At 42.4% G+C, this 26,655-nt stretch overlaps 1 protein-coding gene across 4 annotated transcripts in view; it reads left to right on the forward strand.

Annotated features, from left to right (window-relative positions):
• The first annotated feature begins 15,101 nt into the window (after positions 1-15,101).
• ldlrad4a (low density lipoprotein receptor class A domain containing 4a) overlaps positions 15,102-26,655 on the forward strand; it is a 127,777-nt gene continuing 116,223 nt past the window's right edge. For 3 of the 4 annotated variants that reach the window (XM_078398072.1, XM_078398075.1, XM_078398076.1), the window contains exon 1: positions 15,420-15,518. The gene's annotated coding sequence lies outside the window, so the exon portion shown is untranslated. Of the gene's footprint in view, positions 15,373-15,419; positions 15,519-26,655 lie in introns of those variants that run through there. The other variant, XM_078398074.1, reaches the window with a different exon arrangement.

The raw sequence follows: 26,655 nt of genomic DNA on the forward strand, positions 1-26,655 counted from the left end.
AATTGGAACAAGAATGCAAAAAAATGTAATGATCGTATAGACAGATTCTTTAACTTGTTCTACATTTCAGGATAATTGAATTAACTTTATGCTGAGCTCCTTCCCTAGCCCTTTAGTCCATGATTCCCTCAGACTTCTGTCTATACCCTTCAAAGAATCTGCCCATATCTTCATAGGAGCCATGAAAATGCTGAAGTGTTTCCACTAGTGGGAGAAACACAAATGAGGGATATAGTTACAAGGTTAGGAGGTGGTCATTTAAAACTGACATGCGAAGGAACATCTTGCAGAGAATGGTTAATCTCTTGAGTTCCCTATCCCAAAGGGTTATGGAGGATTGCTTATTGCAGGTACTTAAGAGAAAGTAGATAAAGTTTTGAAAGACAAGGGAATTGAGGGATATGGGGAATTAACACAGAAGGGGAGATGAGGCAGGTCAGCTATGGAATGGTGGGAGCAGATTTGGGAGGACTCCAACAGTATCCTTTTAGTGTCTGAAGAAGGGTCCCGACCCCAAACCTCACTTAACCATGTTCTCAAGAACATGTCTGCCTGACCCACTGAGTTACTCCAGCACTTTGTGTCTTTTTTTGGTAAACCAGCATCCGCAATATCTCCATGTTTATCCATTTTATCGATACTTTTGTAAGATTGGGTAAGTAAGGATCTGTTCCCATTAGTGCAAGCTTCAAGGTCCACAGAATGGGTTTCAAACCAGAGATAGTTTTAGGGGTGATGCAAGGATTTTGTAAACCAGCATCCGCAGTTCCTTGTATGCATTTAGAGCTTGCACCTCAGCAGTAAGTGGAATGAAAACGTGAACCTATAACAATAATTTCTAGTTCCATTTATCTAAAGTCTTTAACCAAATAATCCCAAAGTATTTCACAAGTATGAATAATAAATTAGGAGTATCTGGTGATCCACTGTCTCATGACCTCAGGGTGTCTCAAAGCAATTTAATGACAATGAACTACTCTATGAAGCATAGTCACTTATGTAATGTGGAAAATGAAGCAGCAAGTTCATAGACAGCAAGCCTTCACATAGAGCATAAGCTCTCGATCTACTAATATATTAATGATGATGGTTGAGAGATAAGCACTGGCCAGAATTCCGAGAACCTCTCTGCTCTTGTGCCATAGAATCCTTTATCTCTGTCTGAGAGGATTTAGCACTTTATCCAACAGAAATACGGATTGATAGTAATGATGTGGCAGTAGATTGGGAGGCGGTTCCAACTAGTCACAAATAGGATTTGTTACTAATGAAGGGTTGAAGCAAAGGAGGTAATGTACAAATAATTCAGGTGAAAGGAATTGAGGACTTTGGTTTGAGTAAAGGAATGTAAGAATGCAAGGTCATCTGAAAGCTATGAACCAGTGTACCTCAGGCTATAAGACCATGAAGGTTTAAATAAAATAAAATAGAACTCCAGGTGTGGTCTCATCAAAACCCTGTATGGTGAGAGTGAGATTTCATTACTCTTGTATACATCCTTTTTGCCAGCCCCCTTGCAATAAAAGTTAACATTCTCTTTGCCTTCATAACTATTTACTGGAATTGCGCACTAACGGGTGGCACAATAGTGGTGCTAGTGGAGCTATTGCCTTTCAGTACCAGAGATCCACGTTTGATCCTGACCTCGTGTGCTACTGTGAGGAGTTTGCATAGTCTTCCTGTGACCGTGTGGGTTTCTCTGGGTGCTCGTTTTCTTCCATATCCCAAATACATGCAGATTTGTAGGTTAATTGCCTCTGTAACCTGCCCCTAAAGTAACAGATCTAAAGTGATTGATGGTCAGCGTGGTCTCTGTGGGCAGAGCGCCTGTTTCCATGCTGTGTCTCTAAACTAAATTAAACTAAACAAACATTTATTGTTTCTTGTAGGAAGATACCCAGATCCTTTGGAACAACAGTCTCATACTATTTGAGTACACGTTACTCATGAGGGATGAGGGATGGATTTCCCATAGAACAAAATCATAGATATCACTAAGGCTTCTGCCATTAGCACACATCTTGGCATAACAAATTGAAACATACAAATACTCGAGATCCTGGCTCCACCACAAATCCTGACTCATGGTGTTTCCAATCCTGACCCCAATGTTCTATCAGGACCAACAACACACCAAACCCTCCACCAACACTTTGGAAACAGTGTTTCTCACCCTGATTGCACACTAATTATTGATACCTCACTACATGCCAGCACAATACATCAAATGAAATTCATCAATTGAAAAATAGTATTCACGGGATATCATAGGAGAGGGATCTGGAGGAACACGCTACATTTTACCAACAGATCAGTAAATTGAACAAATTTTACCAGTACTCAGATCTGGGGATAATGTGTCATGGAATAACAAGGATTTGGTATCTCTTTGCATTTCTAATATTTATATCAACATCTCACATTTCCCCTCATTAAACTTCATCTGCTGTATTCTTCTTCTAATCAGTTAATGTCTTTATCCCCTTGCCTTTATTCCCATATTTTACACTCTTATCTGTCTTTGTATTATCAGTACTCAATCAAAAATCTTGCTCATAAACAATTAGATAGAGATTGGAGGTGTTGTACTGTTGCATCCTCATAATTTTTTATCAGGAACTGTGGTGTCGATGCTAGTTTATGTGCTCAGATTGTGGTTTGTGTTGCAAAACCTGTCAAGGAAGTTGTTATTCCCTAATGCCGTCTGGGTTTGAGCCAAATTGTCTCATGTGTTGCACAGACTCATGTGTTAACCTTGATTTCAGACGCTTAGTCATACAGATAATGACAGTAATTATTTTTTTTTCTCTCTCTCTCTCTCTCTCCCCCTCTCTCTCCCTCTCCCTCTCCCTCTCCCTCTCCTCTCTCCCCCCTCCCCCCTTCCCCCCCTCTCCCTCTCTCTCCCCCTCCCTCTCCCTCTCCCTCTCCCTCTCCCTCTCCCCCTCTCCCCCTCTCCCCCTCTCCCTCTTTTGTTTAGCTTCCCTTTTACTTTGCATTCCCATTGCCATCACCATCAAGAATGCGGGAGGGGGTATATAATTTTCTGAATTAATTAACATTCAGTAACAGAACTGAAATTCAGTAGTAGTCCCCTTGTTACTATTTTCATATTCGTGAACGTCAGTTTTTTTTGTCGTAAAGATTTGGAAGATTCCTCTGTTGCCCAAGAAGAATATTGACAGATCTAATGTTACCCAGGCAAAATGTTGACAGATCCATAATGATCAGCTACAATAATTACGAATCAAACGTTTGTAAAAACAGCTATATAAACTTGCTAATGTCAAAAGTGGCCTCTATTAGGTCAGTGATGCAGACTTACGTGTGTCCGATACACCATCCATTGGTAGATCTATCCTTACTCTCTGTGGAAAATGATCAACATAACCCTTTCCTTTAGCTTTCAGATCATTCTGGATGTATCTGGATTTTCTGGTGGGTTGTGCACAGTGTGGTTGGAGGTCTGGTAATCAATCTCTCTTCAGAATATCCAGCTTCTCACCTGCTCTTGTGGTCACAGTAGCTTACCCATATAAACTTCTTAGCGATAGTGACAACAAGATGTTGATGGTGAGGGACCCAGAAACGGCATTTCTGTTAAATGTCAAAGGCAGATGGTTGGACTCAGTCTTATTGGAGATAGACACAGATTGCTGGAGTAACTCAGCGGGTTATTTCTTCAGACTTGAGTATAAACCGGCATCTACATTCTCTCTTGTTGGAAATGATAATTGAATATTATTTATCAATTGTCAGTCTATGTCTGAATGCCAGATCTTGCTGCATGTGACATGTGATCGTTCATTTTCCGAGTAGTACAAATGGAAATTAACTCCACATATTGATCAGCAAATATTCCCACTTCTACGCAGGCAGGGAGGTTATTTTTAAAGCAGCTGAAAATGTCAGGATTTAGACACTACCCTGAGGAACTCCTGCAGTGAGAACTACTGGGCTCCAATACTAACAATTAACTTCCTCGCTGATAGATATGGCTCCAGGTAGTTTTTTAAGCAGGTCTTCTTCCTGATTCTCTTTGACTTCATTGTGGATCACACACACTTGACATAAAACTCTTGAAGTCAGGGCAATCTTTCCCACTTCCCCTCTGGAACAGCTTGTCTCCAGTTGGCCACATCTTCCTTGTTGCACTAACAAGTTTTGTTCATCCATTGCTGGAGAAAAGTTTCTCACTTCCACAAGTTATTTCTCTCAAGAGTACTTAAGTGAGCCATTATAAAAGTGGAGTGTAATCACTTAGTCCACATTTGGAAATTGCTGTCTACAAATTGATCACAGGAACTATATAATAATAAACCATTTAGCTTCCTTGAATCATATACAGGTCCTGGAGCTGGAATCATGTAATTTCAATTTATACTTCACAGACTGCCATGCATACAATGGCAAACTTAAGAGAAGGCACTTTTAAAGGGACTGTCGTATGTTGAAAGGCTGGAGCGATTGGGCTTGTATACACTGGAATTTAGAAGGATGAGGGGGGATCTTATTGAAACATATAAGATAATTAGGGGATTGGACACATTAGAGGCAGGAAACATGTTCCCAATGTTGGGGGAGTCCAGAACAAGGGGCCACAGTTTAAGAATAAGGGGTAGGCCATTTAGAACGGAGATGAGGAAGAACTTTTTCAGTCAGAGAGTGGTGAACTTTTTCAGTCAGAGAGTGGTCAGAGAGTGGTGGAATTCTCTGCCTCAGAAGGCAGTGGAGGCCAGTTCGTTGGATGCTTTCAAGAGAGAGCTGGATAGAGCTCTTAAGGATAGCGGAGTGAGGGGGTATGGGGAGAAGGCAGGAACGGGGTACTGATTGAGAGTGATCAGCCATGATCGCATTGAATGGCGGTGCTGGCTCGAAGGGCTGAATGGCCTCCTCCTGCACCTATTGTCTATTGTCTATTGTAAATATCGCAGGCAGAATATAGTCATAGAAAGATAAGCATGGAAACGGGTTCTTTGGCCCATCAAATCCACACCGACCATCAAGTACCCATTTAGACTAATCCTACATTAATCACTTAAAAAAATTCTCCCTTCATTCTTGTCAACTCTCCCCAGATTCTATCTGTTGAAATTACCACCACTCCACCTTCAGCATTGAGTTTTTGATTTGATTTTAATCTGGAGTGTCTTTGTGCTCTACCTGCGTTAACCTTACATTATCCACATCCTGTGATAATTGCCCTCCTATTTGCATTCTGAACTGTTCAGCCATTCCTATGTAGGTACTCTTTAATATGTTTTCTTATGCACACAGATTAAACTTATTTTGGAATGATTGCACCTATCTACCACATTTTATGCTGGAAATTTTATGATCACAAGCATTTGGGGACTTCTTGTCATAATATACTTTTCTCCCTTGCATCCAGTTTCCCTGGTTTCATATTTTGAAATCAGATTTTAGTGCTAATAAATAATCATTACAATTAGCTGCATACACAACCAAATAATTAGTGAAGATATATAAGTGCAGTGAGCAAGCAGTCGAAGAATAATCATTAATGGAGCATGTTACTTAAAATGACAAGCATAGGTTAAATGGGCAATTGTAAATGGGCAAATGGGCATACCACTGTCAATCAGCATTAATGATGATGAGCATTAATGTTCACGGTGACCAGAGTCAAAGGTTATTATAAACAAGATTATTTCAAAAGCTTTTAAAAAATTTAACTGACAAGTTCACAGCATAGAAAACTCTGTTCATTAACCAGCTCATCTATCAATGAATAACAAAAAGTGCTGGAATAACTTAGTGGGTCAGGCAGCATTTGTGAAGGGAGTGGATAGGCAGGATTTTGGGTTTGGACTTGGCTTTGGACTCTTATAAATACATAATGTATTGCTCAAGATTCCAGCATCTGCAGTTCTCTATCTATGAATAATGTCATTCAGAGCTTCCAAGACTTTACCTTCATAAGGAGGAAGATTATTATCTCCATCTTTTCCTGGGTCCTAGAATGTTGAGTGCATTTTTGAAAGCATATTAAATAAATAATTCCTTCGATTTATAGGATATAGTTAGGGTACTTAAGGATAGCAGAGTGGGGGGGGGTATCTTAAGGATAGCGGAGTGAGGGGGTATGGGGAGAAGGCAGGAACGGGGTACTGATTGAGAGTGATCAGCCATGATTACATTGAATGGCGGTGCTGGCTCGAAGGGCTGAATGGCCTACTCCTGCACCTATTGTCTATTGTCTACTTTATAAATAGATTGAATGTTCATTGCTATCAAACAACTTCAGACCAATCTCCAACCTACCCTTTCTGTCCAAAGTTTTGGAACGTGCTGTAGCTTCCCAACTCAAATACCACCTCTCTACCAATAACCTGTATGAAACTTTCCAATCCGGATTCCGCTCAAACCACTGTACTGAAACTGCGCTCCTCAAAATCACAAACGACATTCTCCTCTCCTCCGACGCTGGCAACCTCAACATCCTCATCCTACTTGACCTCAGCGCCGCCTTTGACACCATAAATCACTCCATTCTCCTCACCCGACTTGAAACCTCCCTTAACATCACCGGCACAGCCCTATCCTGGTTCAAATCTTACCTCTCTGACAGACACCAGTTCATCTCCATTAACAACTGTAAATCCCCCACCGCTCCCCTCCCCCAAGGTGTCCCCCAAGGCTCAGTCCTTGGCCCCCTCCTCTTCATCCTCTACCTGTTCCCCCTTGGTCATTTAATCCGCCGTCATGGTCTCAACTTCCACTGCTTTGCCGATGATATCCAACTCCTCATCTCCACCAAGTCAATCTCCCCCACCACACACTCTACACTGACAAACTGCATCACTGAAATAAAATCTTGGCTTCAATCAAATTTCCTCAAACTCAATTGCAACAAATCTGAAATCATCATCATTGGTCCAAAAACGCTCACCAAATCCACCCAAAACTTCATCCTCAACATTGATGGTCTCCCAGTATCCACCTCCCCTCACATCCGGAATCTTGAAATCATCTTTGATCAAACCCTCTCCTTCGACAAACACATCAAACACATCACAGACAGCCTTCTTCCACCTCAAAAACATTGCCCGTCTCCGTCCATCCCTCTCCTCCACAGCTGCAGAAACCCTCATCCACGCCTTCATCACCTCCCATCTGGACTACTGGACTATGGCGCACCCTCAAAAATCATCAGTAAACTTCAATACATTCAAAATTCCGCTGCCCGTCTACTCACCCACACCCCGATCCGTGACCATATCACCCCCGTCCTTTACAAACTCCACTGGCTCCCCATCCCCCAGAGAATCCAGTACAAAATCCTCCTCATAACCTACAAAGCCCTCCATAACCTGGCCCCATCCTACCTGACCGACCTCCTCCACAGGCACACTCCCACCTGCACCCTCCGCTCTGCTGCTGCCAATCTCCTATCCCCCCACATCCGGACCAAACTCAGATCCTGGGGGGACAGGGCTTTCTCCATTGCTGCTCCCACCCTATGGAACTCACTACCCCAAACCGTTAGAGACTCCTCCACACTCACCACATTCAAAACATCGCTGAAGTCTCACCTGTTCAGTACTGCCTTCAACCACTGAAGGTCACCTCACCTTCTGTCTCCTTTCTCTGTTCGTTTACTTATTTACTTATTTATCTATTTATTCATTTCCCTATGTTCTCTAAATCTCTGTAAAGCATCTTTGAGTATATGAAAAGCGCTATATAAATAAAATGCATTATTATTATTAAATATAGAAATTTGCAAAGATAAAATAGTGATCCTACCCATCTTTCTCCACTTATAAGTTGTTTCTTATAAGAAAATATTTTATAGAAAAACAGCTTCTATATAAAAGATCCAGAACATCCTATTACTGACTGTGAACATTGCATTGTTCATTCATGCAGAATATCATAACTCATAAAGCTAGTACTGAGAATTATGGTTCTTTCCATCTTATGAAAGAACTACCGTAACTCACATTCACTGAAGCATGTCCTCTAGTACTCATGTCCCTTCTTTATGTAATGGATTGAATATGCCTTCCCTGATGTGGACAGTAAACAATAACTAGAGAAAATAAATTACTGACATGCAATCAGGGTACTGTCATACTGAAAGAAATACAGCTTATTACTGTGGTGCATCTTCGAACATAAGATACAATTACTTCACCTACTGAAGGTTATAAACCCATAAATTATATTGAAGATACTGCAGGAGTTTTAATTTAGTGCAGAACTTGTGGGAATGCCAATGGCTTACATTGTCTGAAGAACTTTATCCACCTAATTTCTTGGGCTCTTATGCAACAGAATAATGTACATATGTAAAACATTTAATTGGTCATGGAAAATAACCTATGTGTTTTATAGGCATACAATCAAACTGAAAGCTATGCATGGTAACAAAAAAGGTTCGAGGAGGGATGACCAAATAATCCATGAAAGAGATAAATCTTTTTGGGTGCCTCAAAGGTTGAGAGGAAGGCGTAGAAGCATTGAGGATTAACAAGGGAACTAAAGAGTTTGAGATTTGAATGTTTTTTATTCATGGGCATTGCAATCAAATGAATAGATTGAAAAGATTATGGTAAACTACTATCTTGATGCACTGCAGTCCCATTGTGTGGATTTTTGCCCTTGTTGGTTTGATTGGCAGTTCTTGAATTCGGTCCCTTGAACAATGATGGATAGAGGGTGATACAGAGGCAACCTTGCGGCTGATGGTGTTTCATGGCTGCCACTGGTGGCAAAATAAATTAGGGCATTCACAGAAGCCAGTTGGCGGAATAAAGATACCTTGAGTGTGATTGTGGAATTTTCAATGCCTTATAAGGTTATATATCTTTGCCATATGTGGGACCTTGTACACAAATCGGATGTAATATTTTCTGGATTAGTAAGGTGACTGGTATTGGTAGCACAGTGGCGCAGCTGTACAGCGCCCGAGTCCCAGGTTTAATCCTAACCCGTGTGGAGTTTGCACATTCTCCTTGTGACCGAGTGGGCTTCCTCCGGGTGCTCAGGTTTCTTCCCACGTCCCCAAAACGTGCAGGTTTGTAGATTAATTAGTCTCTGTAAATTGCTCCTGCAATGTAGGGAGTGGATGCCATAGTGGGATGACATAGAACTAGTGTGAATGGGAGATGGATGGTTGGTGTGGACCAGGTGGGCTGAAGGGCTTGTTTCTCGGCTGTATCTCTCTAAACATTAAAAATAGTTTATCAGTTTCAAGCATTTTGAAAGGTAATGAAAAGTTTTGCCTACCTTTAAACATTAATGGATTAGGGAGTGAGGATAGGGATTAGTAGACACAAGGAACTGCAGATGCTGGAATCCTGCGTAGAGCATCTTTGGAGGACAAGGATTAGTATTTTAAATTGAGATATTGAGGCTTACAGGTCAGCACCATTCTGAAACATTAGGATAGAAAATGGCAGTAAACCTGGGTGAAATGAAGTTCACAAAGAATTGGTGGCCAGCTAAGAGGCCAACCATAGAGGTTCCAAAGCGATGTAAAAGTGAAATAACAGATGGGCTGAGATAGTGATAGGTAATGTTACCTATTGACAGTAATAGACAAGATTGTAATGGTGATTAAATGTGATTTAATGTTCAGTTTAGGATTGAATACAATGCCAGATATAAACTGCATTGGATTTTGAGATAATAGCCACGAAGATAACTACAGTGAATTACACGAAGCAGAGTTTGTGCAATGGAGTGCCCCAATACAGTTTATCTGCCTAACCCCATCACTAATCATATGATCGGCGGAACAAGAGTAGGATAAGACCACCACATCCGAGTCCCATGATAAGTTTACGATCAGAAGGAACAGCTTCTTCCCCTCTGTTATCAGCCTTCTGAATGATCCTTCCCTAAGTTAGGGTATTGTCCGATTCACCTCTTCCTCATTGCGAACATTGGACCTTGTCTCTGGAACTGATGCATTACAATGCCGAGAACTATATTCTATTCTGTATCTTTCCCTTTGCTCTATCTAATGTACTTGAGTTTAGCTTGACTGTATTTATGTATGGAAACTACAATGACATTAACTGTATCACTGGAGACAGAAACATAATCCCGGTACACCCTCCCCCCCTCATTCCTCCACAATCACCACTTCACACCAACTCATAGCCTGACTCCAGTCTGCAAAGACTGGGCCCTCGTCCACTACCCATCCCCTCTTTGCTGCCCAACTTCAGTCTGGCCACTTATCCATCACTAACAATAGAAATTGAGGAGGTGGAGAAGCTATTCAGGAGACAGAAAAGCCGGAAATCTCCAGGACCGGACAATGTTTGCCCCTCTACCCTCTGTGCTGAACAACTGGCACCAGTCTACACAGACATTTTCAACCAGCCCCTGCAAATCTGCACTGTCCCTGCCTGCTTCTAAGTCTCCACTATTGTCCTGTACCCAAAAAGCAAAGGATTACTCGTCTTAATGACTGCAGGCCTGTCGCACTGACCTCTGTAATCATGAAGACCCTTGAAAGACTTGTGCTGGCCCAGCTAAAAAATATCACAAACCCCCTGCTCAACCCCTTTGCAGTTTAGATACCGGGCCAATAGATCAGTGGATGACGCAGTCAACCTAGGCTTGCACTTCATCCTCCAGCACTTAGACCACCAGGGGACCTATGCAAGGATTTTGTTTGTGGATTTTAGCTCTGCATTCAACACCATTGTACCAGACCTACACACTCTAAACTCTCCCAGTTGACTGTGCCCGAACCCCTCTGTCAGTGGATCATCAACTTCCTGACAGACAGGAAGCAGCATGTGAGGCTGGGAAAGCACATCTCGGACCCGCAGACCCTCAGCATACCCTCCCCTCTCCTTTACTCTCTCGGCACCAATGACTGCACCCCCATAGACTCCTCTGTCAAACTTCTCAAGTTTGCGGATGACACAATCCCGATTGGACTGATCCAGGATGGGGAGGAATCTGCCTACAGACAGGAAGCTGGCGTCCTGGTGCCTTCGCAACAACCTGGAGCTCAATGCTCTTAAGACAGTGGAACTGATTGTAGACTTTAGGAGAGCCCCCCCTCCCCTCCCCCCACTCACCATCAACAACACCGCAGTCACATCTGTGGAGTCATTTAAGTTCCTTGGAACCATCATCTCCAGGGACCTTAAATGGGGGGCCACCATCAACTCCACAGTCAAAAAGGCCCAACAGAAGGCTGCAACCTTCCCCCCATTGACAAACTGTACACTGCAAGGGCCAGGATGTGAGTGGGTAAGATCATCTCCGACCCCTCTCACCCTGGCCACAAACTCTTTGAAGCACTTCCCTCTGGAAGGCGACTCCGGATTGTCAAAGCCGCCACAGCCAGACATAAAAACAGCTTTTTTCCACGAGCAGTAGCTCTACTCAACAGCCAAAAGTCTGTAGCCTCCTTTTGCTCTGGTATTTTATTTCATTCTTTACATGTTTAAATTATAATGTTTTATTCTTAATTGTTTACTGAATGTCGTGTTGTTACTTGCATGCAAAGCACCAAGGCAAATTCCTTGTATGTATACATACTTGGCTAATAAAATGTATTCAATTCAATTCAATTAAAACAAAAAAAATGGTTGAATAAGAACATGGCAAAGACCTTTCCCACCCGGGTCATTCTTTCTTCTCCCCACACCCATTGGGCAGAAGACACAAAAGCTTGAAAGCATGTACCACCAAACTCAGGCACAGCTACTTCTCTTTTAGCTTACTTCTGAAAGGTCCTCCCATAACCTAGGATACAGTCACTATTCTGCAACTATTTCAGATTTGTAATATTTCTCATTTCGAGCATTTTATTTTTTGCCAGCATTTTCCATTGGGTCCTTGTGTTTACTACTTTGATAGGGTTTTCTTCACAAATTTTCTTTTGCATTCCTGAACTAAAAGGGTGATGTTTCATATTGCAGTTTGTATTCCTTGTTGCGATGCCTTGTTGATATTATTCCAGGTGTCCTGTTAAATGCTGTATATATTACATACCACTTTATACATCAGTCATACCACTTACTTCAGTCTAATTTTACGAATCTTGAGGCTGGTAATAATACACCAAACATTTTGGATATATAATTAATCAGTTTTTTTTCAGATATATACAACTAAGTACATAAATAGAATAATTGCATACAGATACAGGACTGTTCAAAAGATTAACAATTAATTCATTTGTATAGCAAAATTAAAGCAAAATTCAAAATAAAGAAAATGCATATTTTTAAATTAATCTTTCATTTTTCTTTATCAAATAAGGAGAGACAGCAACTATTGGTAACAAAAGATACATGTGATATTTTGAACTCCTTAGATGCATATTTTAGCAGTGGTGTTAAGCTCTTGAAAATAAATGGGGTAATACCTGTTTAAAATTAAAACATTGGCCCAAAGAAAATGGTTTACATAAAAGCAAATGTTCATTTGCTAATTTTAATTTGACTTTCGAAGAATTTAAAACTGAGCATATACATCTTGATCTCAATTCACTGGGCACACGGAGAAAGTGACCAAGGATCCCTATTCTTCGAGTAATAGGAATATGAGAACAAGAGTGAGCTATTTAGCCCTTTATAGCTCTTTATTTGATAAGATCAAGCTGATCACGTTGTTGTTTTAGATTCATATCCTTTAATATTTTTGGTGAACATAAATCTGTCAGTGCCTGATTAAAACTTAACACTTAACCCACCATCAATTGGAGTATTTAAGCTTTTCAACAACCTTCTCTGTAAAGAAGTGTTTTTTTAAACTTTATTCCATAAAGACCTATTCTGGTTTTTACTTCGGTCATTAACTCTCAAATCTGTAGAAATATTTCTTCTTGGTGCAAGTTGCAATTGATGCCCTTTTGAGGCAGGTGGAACCTCAGGCCACAGAAAAAAAAGGTTGCAGATATCCTTGAATAGTCCAGCCAGTTAGTCTCCTTGTGTCTTTGACACTCGGCTAGATGCCTTAAATGGTTCACCCTCTTGACGGATGCTCCGACATTGACCTCAGAGACTGAGATCACAAGGTTAACCCAAGGTTATCAGTGGCTGTAGAGGCTCCTGTGGGAGTGTCATTGTTCTTCCTTTCAAAGCATGCATAAAAATCATTGAGATTATCTGAAAGTGAAGCATTGTTGCCACTTATGCTACCCAATTTCGGCTTATAGGAAGTGACAGCATGCAAGCACTGCCTCAGTGGTCAAGCATCCATCTGTGGCCACAGATTTGTCTGAAATTGACTCCTCACACACACAATAGCCTTCAGGAGGTTGTACCTGGACTTCTTGTATGACTTTGGATCACCAGTCCTAAACACCACAGTTGTGGCCTTCAGAAGATTTAGAATCTCCTGGTTCATCCAGGGAATCTGGTCAGGGAAGACTTGGAACTCCTTTTTAGATACACATTAATTCACACATTTCTTTATGAAGTTAGTAACAATTGTGGCATATTCATTCAGGTCTGCTAATGAATCCTTGAACATAGCCCAGTCCATCAAGTCCACATAGTCCCGAAATGGCTCCTCTGCCTCTCATGACTTTGTAATCCCCTTTGCCAGTGCGATGCCCTTCAGTCTCTGCCTGTATGCAGAATGGAGAAACACAGCCAGGGGGTCAAATTTTACGAAGTGGGGGTGAGGGAACTGTTGCCATTCCTGATAATGGTTTAGCAGTGGATGAGTATTTTGAGTCCTCCGGTGTTTAAGGTGACATGTTAATGGTAGTTATAGATATTTTTTGGTCCCCAGCTATGATGTGGAAGGTCTCGTGGTATGCTGTTTTGTGCTTGTTGATCGTGGCACTCAATTCCTCAAATGCTAGCCTGACATCTGTCTGAGGGGGGTTTAGACTGCATGATGATGGCAGCAGCAGGGAGAATGTTCGACACTCAATTGCCAGAGACGAGATCGACGGAACAAGAGTAGGATAAGACTACCACGTCCGAGTCCTATGATAAGTTTACGATCAGAAGGAACAGCTTCTTCCCCTCTGTTATCAGACTTCTGAATGATCCTTCCCTAAGTTAGGGTATTGTCCGATTCACCTCTTCCCCATTGCGAACATTGGACTTTGTCTCTGGAACTGATGCATTACAATGCCAAGAACTATATTCACTACTCTGTATCTTTCCCTTTGCTCTATCTAATGTACTTGAGTTTGGCTTGACTGTATTTATGTAAGGTCGATCTGATCTGTTTGGATAGCATGTAAAACAAAGCTTTTCACGTATTTCAGTGCACATGACAATATTAAACTTAAAGACTTGATATCCTCTTGGTTTAGACACCTACTACGGATAAAAGTTTATTCCCATCTATGTATACCTCACATGTTGTCGATCTCCCTCTCTTTCCCTCTACATTGAGAAGGAAAACAATTCCCTGCTCATCTCCTCCAAGCCCTCTCCACTTGAAGAAGTTAGAGGAGCCTGACGTGCAGATTTAGGGACAGCTTCTTTCCTACAGCCATCAGGCTATTAATCACTGCAACTTCCAAATAAGCGCTGAACTATATAGATTTGGGGGCATTGGTTTTGTCTTTTTGCACTATTATTGTTTGTTTGTTTTTATGTGTATGTGTATGCGTATGTATAATGTATATATATATATATATGCGCACGTGTGTGTGTGTGTGGGGGGGGGAAGGATCTGCAGATGCTGGTTTAAACCGTAGACAACATGCTGCAGCAACTCAGCGGGACAGAAGGAATGGGTGACGTTTCGGATCGAGACCCTTCTGTGTGTGTGTGTGTGTCCACACACGCACACACTAAACTTTTTTTCTCGTTTATTACATAGTTCACATTGCATATCCTCAGTCTGAAGAAGGGTCTCGACCCGAAACGTCACCCATTCCTTCTCTCCCGAGATGCTGCCTGACCTGCTGAGTTACCCCACATTTTGTGAATAAATCGATTTGTACCAGCATCTGCAGTTATATTGTCTTATATCACATTGTACTATGTTTGTATATTCTGTTGTGCTGCTGCAAGTAAGAATGTAATTGTTCTATCTGGGACATATGACAATAAAACACTCTTGACTATTGACTTGACTCTTGCCTTTGCTGCCTTTGCTGTTCCCGACGAGCCGCCTTCCATGCAGCCCTGTAGGTGGAGCTGCGGCCGGCCGCGAAGCGAGAGGCGCCACAGCTGCCCGGGGAGGGTTTTTCTTCTTCTTTCTTTCTTCCTTCTTTATATGTTGCTGGCTTCCCTGCCTCCCTGAAGCCCTCCTCCCTCCCTCCCTCCCTCTCAATGCTCTTGTCCCATGCGTCCGCCTGGATGGAGTTCGAGCGGGCAGCGGGAGGGGGATTGACGACAGGAGGCGGCGGTGGCGGTGGCGGCGGCGGCGGCCGCGCCGCGGAGGCTGCGGTTGCGAGAGACGGTTAGGACGGTTGGCGGTTGGGAGGAGGAAGGAGGAGGGAGGAGTGGGGGGGGGGGGGGGGGGGAGGAGGCGAGCGCGAGCTCGAGCGCCGCCCAGACAGTCAGACAGTCGGTGACTGATACCGCGCCAGACAACTGCCTCAGGGGGTGAGTGAGACTCGCTGTCATTTATTCACGATTAGGAGCGGAGGGGAGGTGGGAACGTTAAGTTGTTTCTGACCGTTGTGTTTAAATATATTTATTATTTCCAAGAGGATGGCTGTGAAATGGCTCTTTTTTTTCCCGTGGCGCGGAGAGCGCGTGTGTTTTGTGTTCCTATAGAAGCCAGACAGGGAGGAGAGTTGCAGCCAGACTGGGGCAGTCGCACAGAATGTGTTGTCTGTGCGCTGGCCAGACAGGCCCAAGTTTAAAGTCAACAGCACAATAAATCACATTAGCCTAACAACATCAACCGAATCACCTTGTGACAGCAAAATAAAAGCCATTTAAAGTATGGAAGTTCGCCTTTTGTAGTTGCACAGTGAATTATAGCGTTTAGGGGGAAAAAACTAACTTAAATGCAGTTACTCCTGCTCAGCCTAGGTTTGTGCGAATTTTATTTTATTGACATTTTGGGCCGTTTACATCCACTTTGTGTTACTCAGTTAACGGGACAATGTAAAACAAAAGACGTGAAATGTGTAATGATTAAATGCTATAATCTGAAAGTGATGCTTCTAATATATGAAGGGTGTAACTTTTAATTTTTAAATAAGTGATTTGCTGCAAATGTAAATTATGATAGAGGGTGCTTCAAGAAGGGTCGTCTTTCTAAGATTCATTTCCATTTTTTGTCTGCGATGTGATGACATGCAAACTGATCCAAACCAGTGCTTCCTCCACAAGTCGGGGCTGGTGCAGACCAGGGTCAAGTAAGCGTGATAACTCTCTTATCCGTCTTCGTTGCTGCAAACCTCGTTGCATCTCCAATAAGTTCTCCATTGGAGTAGAGTTGATCTCCAGGATGCATGGGGAACTATTCAACTTTTAATCTACTCCAGAACTAACATCAAATCACCTTCAATCATCAGTTAGCAGGTGTCAATCCAAATCGTGCATTCATGCACATGGAGATCAAATTCCAAATCACCCTTGATTCCTTTGCCAAATTAAACTGAGAATGGATCTAAAGACTAAGATCCCATTGACGTTTCAACACAATTCCTCAATAATTAAGATCAAGAAGAACACAAAGAAGGAGTTGACACTGATACTTACTCCACTGTATTCAATGAAATCATGGCTGATCCATGACAGAAAACTGGAAAATGTAGATTGTGTTCTATAACCTGGGTTCTATACACAGTACTAGTTAATATTGATGACATTCACCACTGTCTCCATTCTGCTGATACTGCCTTTGGCTCTTTGAAGCCAAAGTCTTTGAAAACCAAGGCCACAGATCTGGTATTAGGTTCATGGTCTGCTAAACAGTTGTGATCTTTGCTCTCCTATATATTTTAGAGATATAAATGACCTACAGTAGATAGCTCAAAACACTGCAGAAACAATATTACGTCTGTGCAAAATCCTCCAAATCCATTGGCAGAATTGGTGAACCAATGTTAGTGGTGTACACCAAACCAGTTTCCCAGTGCTAACAGTCAACCAGCTTTGCTGGGTTGGTCACATTATTCGTGTTTCTAACACCAAACTCCTGAAACAAGTTGTTTACTTGAGCTATGTCAAAGCTAGGATAATCTCAAAGTTTACATGAAAAGTCGTAGCATCTTCACCTCCTTATGGGAATCCTTGGCACAGAGACAAATCAAAATGGAGGACTATCTGGAAAAGCGCAAAACACCGTAAATCCAAATGACAAGAACATAGAGGTCAAATGGAAGAAGTACACATCATTCCAGATAATATATCCATCTAGATACAAAATGCTGGAGTAACTCAGCGGGTCAGGCAGCGTCTCGGGAGAGAAGAAATGGGTGACAATTTGCTCTATTGCTCACCATTTGACTGCAGATCCCATATAATCCATCACTGAATTCACAGAACCTTTTATCCAGCATGGAAACTGACCCACCAAGTCCATGGTGATTATATTATCTCACTTTTGCATCCACCCACTATACACACGTGGCAATTTACAGAAGCCAATTAATCTACAAACCCGCATGTCTTTCGGATGCGGGAGGAAGATGGAGCACCCTGAGGAAACCCCACATGACAGAACGTGCAAACTACACAGACAGCATCTGAGTTAGGATCGAGTCTGGGTCTCTGGTGCTGTGAGGCAGCAGCCGTACCAACAGCACCACTGTACCACCCAAACCAGAGTGGGAGCATGTCCTTTTTGACATTTGATTCGATAAGAAGATGATGTTGGATATCGGTTGTTTTTGTTAATGGAATACCCGTGAAGGACAACTCAAAGTTAGTGGTGGAGTAAGCACTAATCTTTGCACAGACTATTTTTTTAATGTTGAAATAGATCAAGGAAATTCTCCCACAGTACAACTATTGTACTTCATTTTGTAAATAAGGACAAACACAGAGTGCTGTACTGCATTATGTGTGGTGGCTAAATAGAATACGCAATTAAAAAAAAAGAGATTTTTGTGTTAAATTAGCTTAAAGTTTCAAAAGGGCAGAATTTTATTTTGAATTTTCGAGTTTCCTTTTGTGTTTTGTTAAAATGAAAATGTGCAGTGATTTCAGCGAAACTTTGATTTTGTAAATTGCAGATTAATTCTCTCTCCATCTTGGTGTTTGTTTTCTATCAGTTCATAGTTACAAACTCACATCCAAGCAGTATTTTGGAACAGAAGTTCTAGAGGGGAAAAGAAATTAAGGGCAGGGCCAATTGTGACCGATGTGAGAGGGGAGGTAAATACAGAAGTTAAAGTGTTGTACTTAAATGCGCGTAGTATAAAAAATAAAGTGGATGAGCTTGAGGCTCAGTTAGTCATGGGCAAGTATGATGTTGTAGGGATCACTGAGACATGGCTACAAGAGGACCAGGGCTGGGAACTGAATATTCAGGGGTACACAACGTATAGAAAAGACAGACAGGTGGGCAGAGGGGGTGGGGTTGCTCTGATGGTAAGGAATGATATTCATTCCCTTGCAAGGGGTGACATAGAATCAGGAGATGTTGAATCAGTATGGATAGAAATGAGAAATTGTAAGGGTAAAAAGACCCTAATGGGAGTCATCTATAGGCCCCCAAACAGTAGCCTCGACATAGGGTGCAAGTTGAATCAGGAGATAAAATTGGCGTGTCAAAAATGTAATGCTACGGTGGTTATGGGAGATTTCAACATGCAGGTAGACTGAGAAAATCAGGTTGGAAATGGACCCCAGGAAAGAGAGTTTGTAGAGTGCCTTCGAGATGGATTCTTAGAACAGCTTGTACTGGAGCCTACCAGGGAGAAGGCAATTCTGGATTTAGTGTTGTGTAATGATCCTGATCTGATAAGGGGACTAGAGGTAAAAGAGCCATTAGGAGGCAGTGATCACAACATGATAAGTTTTACTCTGCAAATGGAAAGGCAGAAGGGAAAATCGGAAGTGTCGGTATTACAGTATATAGCAAAGGGGATTACAGAGGCATGAGGCGGGAGCTGGCCAAAATTGACTGGAAGGAGGCCCTAGCAGGGAAGACGGTAGAACAGCAATGGCAGGTATTCCTGGGAATAATGCAGAGGTTGCAGGATCAATTTATTCCAAAGAGGTGGAAAGACTCTAAGGGGAGTAAGAGACACCTGTGGCTGACTAGGGAAGTCAGGGACAGCATAAAAATTAAGGAGAGGAAGTATAACATAGCAAAGAAGAGTGGGAAGACAGAGGATTGGGACTCTTTTAAAGAGCAACAAAAGTTAACTAAAAAGACAATACGGGGAGAAAAGATGAGGTACGAGGGTAAACTAGCCAATAATATAAAGGAGGATAGCAAAAGTTTTTTTAGGTACGTGAAGAGGAAAAAAATAGTCAAGGCAAATGTGGGTCCCTTGAAGACAGAAGCAGGGGAATTTATTATGGGGAACAAAGAAATGGCAGACGAGTTAAACCGTTACTTTGGATCTGTCTTCACTGAGGAAGATACACACAATCTCCCAAATGTTCTAGGGGCCGGAGAACCTAGGGTGATGGAGGAACTGAAGGAAATCCACATTAGGCAGGAAATGGTTTTGGGTAGACTGATGGGACTGAAGGCTGATAAATCCCCAGGGCCTGATGGTCTGCATCCCAGGGTACTTAAGGAGGTGGCTCTAGAAATAGTGGAAGCATTGGAGATCATTTTTCAATGTTCTATAGATTCAGGATCAGTTCCTGTGGATTGGAGGATAGCAAATGTTATCCCACTTTTTAAGAAAGGAGGGAGAGAGAAAACGGGTAATTATAGACCAGTTAGTCTGACATCAGTGGTGGGGAAGATGCTGGAGTCAATTATAAAAGACGAAATTGCTGAGCATTTGGATAGCAGTAACAGGATCATTCCGAGTCAGCATGGATTTACGAAGGGGAAATCATGCTTGACAAATCTACTGGAATTTTTTGAGGATGTAACTAGGAAAATTGACAGGGGAGAGTCAGTGGATGTGGTGTACCTCGACTTTCAGAAAGCCTTCGACAAGGTCTTAATGACTTAGACGAAGGGATTAAAAGTACCATTAGCAAATTTGCAGATGATACTAAGCTGGGGGGTAGTGTGAATTGTGAGGAAGATGCAATAAGGCTGCAGGGTGACTTGGACAGGTTGTGTGAGTGGGCGGATACATGGCAGATGCAGTTTAATGTAGATAAGTGTGAGGTTATTCACTTTGGAAGTAAGAATAGAAAGGCAGATTATTATCTGAATGGTATCAAGTTAGGAGGAGGGGGAGTTCAACGAGATCTGGGTGTCCTAGTGCATCAGTCAATGAAAGGAAGCATGCAGGTACAGCAGGCAGTGAAGAAAGCCAATGGAATGTTGGCCTTCGTAACAAGAGGAGTTGAGTATAGGAGCAAAGAGGTCCTTCTACAGTTGTACCGGGCCCTGGTGAGACCGCACCTGGAGTACTGTGTGCAGTTTTGGTCTCCAAATTTGAGGAAGGATATTCTTGCTATGGAGGGCGTGCAGCGTAGGTTCATTAGGTTAATTCCCGGAATGGCGGGACTGTCGTATGTTGAAAGGCTGGAGCGATTGGGCTTGTATACACTGGAATTTAGAAGGATGAGGGGTTATCCTATTGAAACATATAAGATAATTATGGGATTGGACACATTAGAGGCAGGAAACATGTTCCCAATGTTGGGGGAGTCCAGAACAAGGGGCCACAGTTTAAGAATAAGGGGTAGGCCATTTAGAACGGAGATGAGGAAGAACTTTTTCAGTCAGAGAGTGGTGAAGGTGTGGAATTCTCTGCCTCAGAAGGCAGTGGAGGCCAGTTCGTTGGATGCTTTCAAGAGAGAGCTGGATAGAGCTCTTAAGGATAGCGGAGTGAGGGGGTATGGGGAGAAGGCAGGAACGGGGTACTGATTGAGAGTGATCAGTCATGATCGCATTGAATGGCGGTGCTGGCTCGAAGGGCTGAATGGCCTACTCCTGCACCTATTGTCTATTGTCTATTGAAAAGCATAGCTTGTCAGAATCTTTCTCCCAACATGGAAATGTCAAAAATTAGACGGCAGAGCTGCCAGATTAGCGGGGGACGTTTAAAAGAATTGTGCAGAGCAAATGTTATTTTTGTAAACACAAGGAGTGGTAGGTACCTGGAAAGTGCTGCCCGGAGTTGTGGTGGAATTAGATATAGTAGTGAATAAGAGGCTTTTAGATAAGCATATGAAAATATGCAGGGTAGGGAGTGATATGGATCACATGGAGAAAGGATTAATTTAATCTGACAACATTTTGGGCTGACATCATGGGCCAATGTTCTACTATCCAAACCCTCACCTGAGGAACAGGAATAACGATCGCTTGAAAAGGCTGGAGCAGAGATAACCAACATAGCTTTGTCAAACAATCTTGTCAAACAATCTGATTGAAAATTTTGAGGAATGTTTTGAGGGGATCTGTGCAGTAGGTGGGTAGTTTACATGAACTTCAGTAACAAACCTTTGTCATGGTGCTACATGGGACACTGGTCCAAAAAGTTCGAGCTCAAGGAATCCTGGGAAACTTGGTAAAATGGATCCAAAATTGATTTGGCAATAGAGGGTGATGGAAGGTTTCCAGTGATAGTCATCAATGTCGTGGGCCGAACGGCCTATTTGCATTTTCATATGACTATGAAATCATGTACCTCTAAAGACACGTCTCAGCAAAGGCATACTTGGATGATGAAATGCACCATCACCTTTAATTCACCAACACAGTCTTTGATTGAATGAAGTAAAGAGCATTTGGAAAATCAAGGCCTCAGACCTTGCCGCAAAACATGGTTTACTATGCAGCTCTAATCCCTTTATGCTTCTGAGAACTGGGTTACCTACAACAGGCATAGCAAGCCATTGGAAAGATATAACCATCAATCTCTGTTCAAAATCCTCCAAATTCACCAGAAGACTAAGCAAACTAACAGCAGTTTCGACTCCCAGACTGCACTCTCAGCATTGTTACACTCAGTTAGTTCGGTGAACAGGCCACAACTGTTCATACGGCCTGACACCAGACATTCAAGCAGTCATAGGAAGAGATTAACCGGGGGGGGGGGGGGGGGGGGGGGAGCAGAAGAAAAGATTCAAGTATGTACTAATTTCTTTGAAACTGTAAGAGATTATACATTTTCAGAACATAACTGGAATCGTAAAATAAGATGTGATTGTAGTGTTCTAAAAGAAGCACATCATGAAAATTCATCCAACTAAAACCAGCACAAACCACAAAAACAAAATGATAGTAGTGAATGCGGTAGCCCATTCATGCAAGTATTTCACTGATTAATTACATTTAGAGAAATAAACACCCAATCAATAAATTTATAGAGCAGCAGGGAAATCATGCTTGACAAATCTACTGGAATTTATTGAGGATGTAACTAGGAAAATTGACAGGGGAGAGTCCTGAGACTTTCAGAAAGCCTTCGACAAGGTCCCACATAGGAGATTAGTGGGCAAAATTAGGGCACATGGTATTGGGGGTAGGGCACTGACATGGATAGAAAATTGGTTGACAGACAGAAAGCAAAGAGTGGGGATAAATGGGTCCCTTTTGGAATGGCAGGTAGTGACCAGTGGGGTACCGCAAGGTTCGGTGCTGGGACCCCAGCTATTTACGATATACATTAATGACTTAGACGAAGGGCTGAGGAACTGGTGCAGGGAGCAGGGTTTCAAGTTTCTGGATCATTGGGACCTCTTCTGGGGGAAGTATGACCTGTACAAAAAGGACGGGTTGCATCTGAACCCGAGGGGAACCAATATCCTGGCGGGGAGATTTGCTAAAATAACTGCGGAGACTTTAAACTAGTACGGTTGGGGGGAGGGACTCAAACACAGATAGCTAATAGGCAGTGTGTGAGGCAGGAGGCAGAAAAGGGAAACACTCAGACCCAATATGTAGGAGAGAAAGAAGGGAAAAGAAATAAACTGAGAATAAGAAATGATGGGTCCCTTAAATGTGTATATTTTAATGCTAGGAGCATTGTAAGAAAGGTGGATGAGCTTAGAGCCTGGATTGACATCTGGAAGTATGATGTTGTGGCGATCAGTGAAACATGGTTGCAGGAGGGTTGCGATTGGCAATTAAATATTCCAGGATTTCATTGTTTCAGATGTGGTAGAATCGGAGGGGCAAGAGGTGGGGGTGTTGCATTGCTTGTCAGGGAGGATATCACAGCAGTGCTTTGGCAGGACAGACTAGAAGGCTCGATTAAGGAGGCTGTTTGGGTGGAACTCAGAAATGAGAAAGGTTTAGCAACACTTATAGGGGTGTATTATAGACCGCCAAATAGGGAACGAGAATTGGAAGAGCAAATATGTAAGGAGATAGCAGATATTAGTAGTAAGCACAGAGTGGTGATTGTGGGTGATTTCAATTTTCCGTATATAGACTGGGAATCACATTCTGTTAAAGGGCTGGATGGTTTGGAGTTTGTAAAATGTGTGCAGGATAGTTTTTTGCAGCAATACGTAGAGGTGCCTACCAGAGAAGGGGCAGTGTTGGACCTCCTGTTAGGAAATGAGATGGGTCAGGTGACGGAGGTATGTGTTGAGGAGCACTTTGGGTCTAGTGATCACAATGCCATTAGTTTCAATATCATTATGGAGAAGGTCAAATCTGGACCAAGGGTTGAGATTTTGGATTGGAGAAAGGCTAATTTTGAGGAGATGAGAAAGGATTTAAAAGGAGTGAAATGGAAATTGTTGTTTTATGAAAAGGATATAATAGAGAAATGGAGGATATTTAAAGGTGAAATTTTGAGAGTACAGAGTCTTTATGTCCCTGTTCGGTGGAAAGGAAAGAATAATAATTTGAAAGAGCCGTGGTTTTCCAGGGAAATTGGACACTTGGTTCGGAAAAAGAGGGAGATATACAATAAATATAAGCGGCAGGGAGTAAATGAGGTTTTTGAGGAATATAAAGAATGTAAAAGGAATCTTAAAAAGGAAATTAGAAAAGCGAAAAAAAGATATGAGGCTGCTTTGGCAAGTAATGTAAAAGTAAACCCCAAGGGGTTCTACAGATATGTCAATAGCAAAAGGATAGTGAGGGATAAAATTGGTCCATTAGAGAGTCAGAGTGGACAGCTATGTGCTGAGCCGGAAGAAATGGGGGAGATATTAAACAATTTCTTTTCTTCGGTATTTACCGAGGAGAAGGATATTGAATTATGTGAGGTAAGCGAAACAAGTAGAGTAGTGATGGAAATTAGGAGGATTAAAGAAGAGGAGGTACGGACACTTTTGAAGAATATAAAAGTGGATAAGTCTCCAGGTCCTGATAGGATATTCCCTAGGACATTGAGGGAAGTTAGTGCAGAAATAGCAGGGGCTATGACGGAAATATTTCAAACGTCATTAGAAACAGGGATGGTGCCGGAAGATTGGCGCATTGCGCATGTTGTGCCTTTGTTTAAAAAAGGTTCTAAAAGTAAACCTAGCAATTATAGACCTATTAGTTTGACGTCTGTGGTGGGAAAATTAATGGAAAAGATACTTAGGGACAATATATATAATTATTTGGATAATCAAGGCCTGATTAGAAACAGTCAACATGGATTTGTGCCTGGAAGGTCATGTTTGACTAATCTTCTTGAATTTTTTGAAGAGGTTACCAGGGAAATTGATAAGGGCAAGGCTGTGGATGTTGTCTATATGGACTTCAGTAAGGCATTTGACAAGGTTCCACATGGAAGGTTGATTAAGAAGGTTAAATCGTTGGGTATTAATAGTGAGGTTGCAAGATGGATTCAACAATGGCTGAATGGGAGATACCAGAGGGTAATGGTTGACAATTGTATGTCAGGTTGGAGGCCAGTGTCTAGTGGAGTGCCCCAAGGATCTGTGTTGGGTCCACTGTTGTTTGTCATTTACATTAATGATCTGGATGATGGTGTGGCAAATTGGATTAGTAAATATGCAGATGATACTAAGATAGGTGGAGTAGTTGATAGTGAGGTAGATTTTCAAAGTCTACAGAGAGACTTGGGCCTTTTGGAAGGGTGGGCTGAAAGATGGCAGATGGAGTTTAATGCTGATAAGTGTGAGGTGCTGCATTTTGGTAGGACAAATCAAAATAGGACGTACAGGGTAAATGGTAGGGAATTGAGGAATGCAGTGGAACAGAGGGATCTGGGAATAACTGTGCATTGTTCCCTGAAGGTGGAATCTCATGTGGATAGGGTGGTGAAGAAGGCGTTTGGTATGCTTGCCTTTATAAATCAGAGCATCGAGTATAGAAGTTGGGATGTAATGTTGAAATTGTACAGGGCATTGGTGAGGCCGAATCTGGAGTATGGTGTGCAGTTCTGGTCGCCAAATTATAGGAAGGATGTCGACAAAATGGAGAGGGTACAGAGGAGATTTACTAGAATGTTGCCTGGGTTTCAGCACTTAGGCTACAGAGAGAGGTTGAATAGGTTGGGTCTTTATTCTTTGGAGCGTAGAAGGTTGAGGGGGGACTTGATAGAGGTTTTTAAAATTTTGAGAGGGACGGACAGAGTTGACGTGGGTAGGCTTTTCCCTTTGAGAGTGGGGAAGATTCCAACAAGGGGACATAGCTTCAGAATTGAGGGACAAAGGTTAGGGGTAACATGAGGGGGAACTTCTTTACTCAGAGGGTTGTGGCTGTATGGAATGGGCTTCCGGTGGAAGTGGTGGAGGCTGGCTCGATTTTATTATTTAAGAGTAAATTGGATAGGTATATGGATAGGAGGGGATTGGAGGGTTATGGTCTGAGTGCAGGTAGATGAGACTAGGTCAGGGAGAATGGTCGGCGTGGACTGGTAGGGCCGGACAGGCCTGTTTCCATGCTGTAGTTGTTATATGTTATATGTTATATGATTAAAAGTACCATTAGCAAATTTGCAGATGATACTAAGCTGGGGGGTAGTGTGAATTGTGAGGAAGATGCAATAAGGCTGCAGGGTGACTTGGACAGGTTGTGTGAATGGGCGGATACATGGCAGATGCAGTTTAATGTAGATAAGTGTGAGGTTATTCACGTTGGAAGTAAGAATAGAAAGGCAGATTATTATCTGAATGGTGTCAAGTTAGGAGGAGGGGGAGTTCAACGAGATCTGGGTGTCCTAGTGCATCAGTCAATGAAAGGAAGCATGCAGGTACAGCAGGCAGTGAAGAAAGCCAATGGAATGTTGGCCTTCGTAACAAGAGGAGTTGAGTATAGGAGCAAAGAGGTCCTTCTACAGTTGTACCGGGCCTTGGTGAGACCGCACCTGGAGTACTGTGTGCAGTTTTGGTCTCCAAATTTGAGGAAGGATATTCTTGCTATGGAGGGCGTGCAGCGTAGGTTCACTAGGTTAATTCCCGGAATGGCGGGACTGTCGTATGTTGAAAGGCTGGAGCGATTGGGCTTGTATACACTGGAATTTAGAAGGATGAGGGGGGATCTTATTGAAACATATAAGATAATTAGGGGATTGGACACATTAGAGGCAGGAAACATGTTCCCAATGTTGGGGGAGTCCAGAACAAGGGGCCACAGTTTAAGAATAAGGGGTAGGCCATTTAGAACGGAGATGAGGAAGAACTTTTTCAGTCAGAGAGTGGTGAAGGTGTGGAATTCTCTGCCTCAGAAGGCAGTGGAGGCCAGTTCGTTGGATGCTTTCAAGAGAGAGCTGGATAGAGC

Source organism: Rhinoraja longicauda, chromosome 4, assembly GCF_053455715.1.
Source record: "Rhinoraja longicauda isolate Sanriku21f chromosome 4, sRhiLon1.1, whole genome shotgun sequence".
NCBI classification, from domain to species: domain Eukaryota; kingdom Metazoa; phylum Chordata; class Chondrichthyes; order Rajiformes; family Arhynchobatidae; genus Rhinoraja; species Rhinoraja longicauda.